Raw genomic sequence first — 6,006 nt, 5'->3', positions numbered from 1 at the left:
TGCCGCCCGGCGCCCCCTTGTGGCCACCAACCTCCTGGCTGCCTACAAGTACCCCCATGCCTCTCTATACTATAAATAAAGGGTGTGGAGCGGTGGAAGGATGCCCCATTCATTTCCAAGCTCTCCAAGCTTCTATAAGCTTTCTAGCTTAGCATTAGCTATAGAGTAGTAGTCTAGTAGTGGAGTAGAGCAAGAGCGGAGCTTCTCTCAGAGTCTGGAAGAGTCTTCTTGGTCTAGTATAACTTCTTTGTAATTCTTTCATTTAGCATTTACTTTATTCAATATTTATTTCAAGTACTTTATTCTAGCATTATTGCTTTGCTTTACTTAAGTTATAGTTCATTAGTGTTCATCATTAGTGAGCTTAGGTACTTATTGTTTGACATTAGTAGCATGGGTTATCTTATAATTATTAGTCTTTCGTTAGTACCGGTTCCACCGTCTGGTTAGGGTGCTTTGATCTCATTTCATCAGAGCTTGGATCAAAGTAGTAAGTTTATAGATTAAGCGTGGTGCTTAGGCTATAGATTACCTATGGATACGGATAGGCCTTTGGATAGATTGTGGTAGGTGGCAAGTGGTGATAGCCTTGTCCATCCTCCGTATTCCACCACGATAGGTGTAGTTATTAAATCGTAGGGTTCATGGCAGACCTTGTCTATTTAACTCTCCTAGTTGGTAGGCGGGCCGTACCCCGAAGTACTATCGCATTTCTCCTAGTCATTTGTTTACCCTTAGTTATTGGAAAGATAAATCGCTCGCTCTCCCACCTAGCTATCTCTAGTGTAGCTTGTATTTAGTAGTTTGGTTTAGGTAGTTCACATTCAACTTCCACTATCGTTCACCTACCTAGGATACACTTAGGTTTCCCTTAGCAATCTACCAGCAAATATAAATTCTAGCCTTCCGCCTTCCTGTGGGAAAAATAGAAATTCGACACTTGGTACTCACCGAGCGAAGTGCTACGCGATAGTTCTGTGCGCTTGCGGAATTCCTCCAATCGTTGTTAAGAAGTATCAACAAGCATTTCTAGCACCGTTGCCGGGGAAGGCAACTGGCCTCAAATTTATATTGCTAGTCTTGCTAATTAGCCTTTTAGTTATCCTAAGTAGTTTATCCTTTTTTCTGCTTACCCTATCACTACCCTACACGATCATGGACGACAAGTCCATCCATGATTTTTCTGCACCCTTGACTGCTAATGTAGCCACCAGACCCAATGTTATCAATCGGGATGCTAACTTTGAGCTTAAGCCAGCGTTAATTATGATGGTTCAAGCTAGTCCCTTTTGTGGGAAAGCCCATGAGGATGCAAATGCTTACCTCCAACACTTTTTTTAGAGATTTGTAGCACATTCACCATAAAGGGAGTGAACCAAGAGGCTATACGTCTTCGCCTTTTCCCCTTCTCTTTGTTAGGAAAGGCTAAGCAATAGTTTTACTCTAACCTCAATGCTGTAGATACATGGGACAAGTGTTCCAACGCTTTCCTTGTCAAGTTTTTCTCTATGGGGATGACTAATGCAATTCGCAATAAGATCTCTAGTTTTCAACAGCTAGCAGATGAATTGATTCCCAAAGCTTGGAAACAAATGCAAGAGTATGTCTATGCATGCCCACACCATGGCATGGAAGACTGGCTTTTGATCTAGAACTTCTACCATGGATTAGTGCCATTAGATAGGAGCTATTTAGATGCTGCTGCTGGTGGAACATTCTTTCGCTAAGTGTTGCAGATGCAAAGACACTGATCGAGAAGATGGTTTCCAACCAAGGATGGAGTGATGATCGACTCCAACCCCGTAAATGAGGTATGCATTCAGTTAAAAAAATTGACATGCTTGCAGCTAAGATGGATCTACTCGAGAAGCGAGTAGAACATTATGAGAAGGTGAGTGCCCAAGAGACACTCAAAGCCATGGATTCCCACATGACTTGTGAAGTCTATGGAGATGTTGGACATTCAGGAAATTCCTGTCCTAAGACCCAGGAGGACCTCAACTTCATCAACACCGACAACGAGTTCCGTCCACAACAACATCAAGGCTGGAATCAACGCTCCAACAATTAGGGAGGTAACAATTATTACTCTTCTCCTCGCATGAATAATCAAGGTAATAATAGTTATGCTTTCCTTAAAGATCTTGTTTACAGTCAAAGTAGAATGACTGATAGCATTAATAAAAAGTTGCATGCTAATGACAAGATGTTGGAAAATATAAATGCTAAATTGGATGAATTTTCTTCTGCTTTAAAGAATCAACTTAGTTTCAATAAGATGATAGAAACCCAGTTAGCTCAAATTGCTGCTGCTATCACATCCTATGAAAAAGATAAAATTCCCGGCAATCCTGAAGGAACCATGGAGACAGCCAACCTTGTTACGACAAGGTATGACTTTTGTGAAAATGGCTGAGGATTTCCTATTAAGAAAGGTGATCCTAGAAACCCCATCATTACTTGCTCCATAGGACCCCATACTTTTCATAATGCCATTTGTGATCAAGGGTCTAGTATTAACATCATGTCTAAGGAAACTTATGATAGATTGTTTTATACTCCCCTAGCTTCAACTTTAGTTTACTTACAACTAGCCGATCAATCCACCCGTTATCTCGAGGGAGTAGCCACTGATTTACTAGTGAAAGTTAGGAGTCCTTATGTTCCTATAGATTTTATGATCTTAGACATGGGCAACGCCGAGGATACACCTTTAATCCTTGGTTGTCCCTTCCTTAACACTGCAAATGCTTGCATATATGTGGCTTCTGGGCAAATCCAATTCCACTTTGCTGGAAGGAAAGAAATATTTGCTTTTGCCTCTAGACAACCCCTCTTTGATGAGAAATAGGAAAAGAAGAAGCATCCAAAGAGAATAAAGATGAAGAAACCAAAGCCGATTGAAGAACCAGAGAAGCCTATCAAGAAGAAGAAGAATAGAAAGATAAGGCGTAAAAAGAAAGATCCGTCCTCAAACTCATCATCCCCTAATCCTGATAAGGCTTCCGAGGTGGAATAAGAGGAAATGCCTCCGCCTAAGGACGAATAACCTTGAGCCCGTCAAAAAGGTAAGTTTTCTATCCCTTGCATTTATTTACCGTATTTCATTAGTTGCATCTCATATTTAAATTTCCATTAAATTTGCTTTGCATTGAATGATAGCTTAGTCACATTTAGCTACTCTATATTAATAAATAAAGTTCTGTAGTAGCTATGCATGATAGGATAGATTTGCATTTAAAAAAACATATATAATTTTTTTAATAATAATAATGAATAAAATTCAGTAGTATTCCTACTGAACAAGTTATCTAGTAGTAATAGGTTTGGTCATTTAGTCATTTATGCATTCTAGTAGTATTAGTTAGTCAATAAGGAAAAGAATGAAAAGAGCCACCAGAAGACATTCCAACCTATGCAAAAGGCAAGCTTGGGTCTCTCCCCGTCAGGTATGAAAATCTTAAACCCTCTCTTTACATTCATGTTTGCTTTACATGTCAATATTCATGATCATAAAATGTAGAGAGGAGTGCCTTAAATTTGTCTTGAAAGAAACTCTGCTCTAATAAATGATGATGAAATTATTTGGAGATGATGAAAAGTTGCTCTGTGATACTTTGGAAAAGCTTGTCATACAACCTTATACTTCTTAAGTTTTGAGCATGATAACTTAGAGTTCATCTTAAGTTGAACGCTTTCGTGGGTTGCAAATGCTAGAACCAAGTATAAGTTTTTATGAGATATGTTGTAGCCATGATTAGAGTAAATTTTTGAACCTATCTGAGGAATGATAAAAACCACCTGGAGTTTTGTTTTGCAAAATGCTAAAACTCTCTTGCTAGAATTTACTAAATTGTGATAAATTCCTACTAGAGCCAAATACATATCCATTCATACATGATAAAGCCACCATAAAAGCTGCTTGTTTGTTTTGAGTTTTTTCAAGCCTTGTTGATTTGAGTAGAGAAATTTGTCATGCTTTTGGATCAAGATCACGTACACCCACATACTTATGTTATTCCTACACTAGGAATACACATCCATATATGCTTTCCATATATTATTGCTCTATGAGAATCAAAGTTACATCCCTAGCTATCTTACATCAAAAAGAGAGGCATGGGCTACAGAAAAAAGAGAGTGAGAGAGAATAAAAGAGCAAAAAGCTCTAGTGTTCAAAAAAAAGAGAAAGAGAGAAAGAGTGAAAAAAGAAAAGTAGCCATACCCTCTCAAAAAGAAGCTAGAGAAGGGAAACTTCTCAAAGGAGTACTACTTCCACCAAATATACCACACACATGCACATCATGATCCATTAGTATGATTTGTTGCTCCTTTGTGAGCCAAGTGTTTGACTTAGCAATATATTCAATTCAAGTAGGCTATGCTTTTATTCCCTACCTTGAGCTTCACATAAGCTTTAGGATAAAAGTTAAGGCTAGAACTCATGGCCTTAGTGAGGATTTCAAACACCATTGAGTGACTTGAGTGTACCATCTAAGGAACTTAGACAAGTTTTCTTTTCAAAATCTATTGAAAACCTCCAAGAAGTTTGAGCAAAGACGGTGCATCCTAGGGTCGATCGACGCCCCTATGCCGCCGCTCGGCACCCCGTATGGCCATCGACCTCCTGGCTACCTACAAGTACCCCCATGCCTCTCTACACTATAAATAGAGGGTGTGGAGCTTAGTGGTAGGATGCCCCATTCATTTCTAAGCTCTCCTAGCTTCTCTTAGCTTTCTAGCTTAGCATTAGCTATAGAGTAGTAGTCTAGTAGTGGAGTAGAGCAAGAGCGGAGCTTCTCTCAGGGTCCAAAAGAGTCTTCTGGGTCTGGTATAGCTCCTTTGTAATTCTTTCATTTAGCATTTACTTTATTTAGTATTTATTTCAAGTACTTTATTCTAGTATTATTGCTTTGCTTTACTTAAGTTCTAGTTCATTAGTGCTCATCATTAGTGAGTTTAGGTGCTTATTGTTTGGCATTAGTAGCATAGGTTATCTTATAATTAGTAGTCTTTCGTTAGTACCGGTTCCACCATCTAGTTTATAGATTAAGCGTGGTGCTTAGGCTATAGATTACCTGTGGATATGGATAGGCCTCCGGATAGATTGTGGTAGATGGCAAGTGGTGATAGCCTTGTCCATCCTCCGTATTCCACCACGATAGGTGTAGTTATTAAATCATAGGGTTCATGGCAGACCTTGTCTATTTAACTCTCCTAGTTGGTAGGAGGGCCATGCCCCGAAGTACTATCGCATTTCTCCTAGTCATTTGTTTACCCTTAGTTATTGGAAAGATAAATCGCTCGCTCTCCCACCTAGCTATCTCTAGTGTAGCTTGTATTTAGTAGTTTGGTTTAGGTAGTGCACATTCAACTTCCACTATCATTCACCTACCTAGGATACACTTAGGTTTCCCTTAGCAATCTACCAGCAAATATAAATTCTAGCCTTCCGCCTTCCTGTGGGAAAAATAGAAATTCGACACTCGGTACTCACCAAGAGAAGTGCTACGTGATAGTTCTGTGCACTTGCGGAATTCCTCCAATAGTTGTTAAGAAGTATCAACAACCTCCAGCTCTACGTTGTACCCTGACGTGGATGATTACGAGGGACGGATAGGGCTATCACCACCTGTCGCCTACCCCTCAACCATGGAGTACGAGGCAAACGAAGGTAGCATCTAGCCTAGACACCACGTCTACGCTATCGACTACTACTCTAGCATCACGCAGGGTTATCCATCTTTATCAGGGCACTTTACTAGAGTATCTGTTACAAGAACAGACGATGAACCCACAAACAAGTAAGAGCAAATATTAACTAATCAAAAGACTTGTAACCATAAGAACCACGAACACTCACTTAGCGAAAAGCTCCATTGAGGCACAAGTGTTTATCGAGGTACAAGTTTGGGGAAACACAAGTTACTCTAAGCTTCACCTGCACTTGTGAACTTTAGAGTGTCTACCATATTATCTTGGGTGATTGAATAATGGAACAACATG

General features: G+C 39.7%; 1 non-coding gene across 1 annotated transcript; it reads right to left on the bottom strand.

Annotated features, from left to right (window-relative positions):
- Positions 1-1,526: 1,526 nt before the first annotated feature.
- On the bottom strand, positions 1,527-1,630 carry LOC136478745 (small nucleolar RNA R71). Its single transcript, XR_010764458.1, has one exon. It is a non-coding gene; the product is annotated as a small nucleolar RNA R71 (small nucleolar RNA).
- Positions 1,631-6,006: the final 4,376 nt, after the last annotated feature.

Source organism: Miscanthus floridulus, chromosome 8, assembly GCF_019320115.1.
Source record: "Miscanthus floridulus cultivar M001 chromosome 8, ASM1932011v1, whole genome shotgun sequence".
Classification (NCBI taxonomy): Eukaryota; Viridiplantae; Streptophyta; class Magnoliopsida; order Poales; family Poaceae; genus Miscanthus; species Miscanthus floridulus.
The sequence above is the reverse complement of the archived record's forward strand: the minus strand, read 5'-3'. Positions and strand labels throughout refer to the sequence as shown.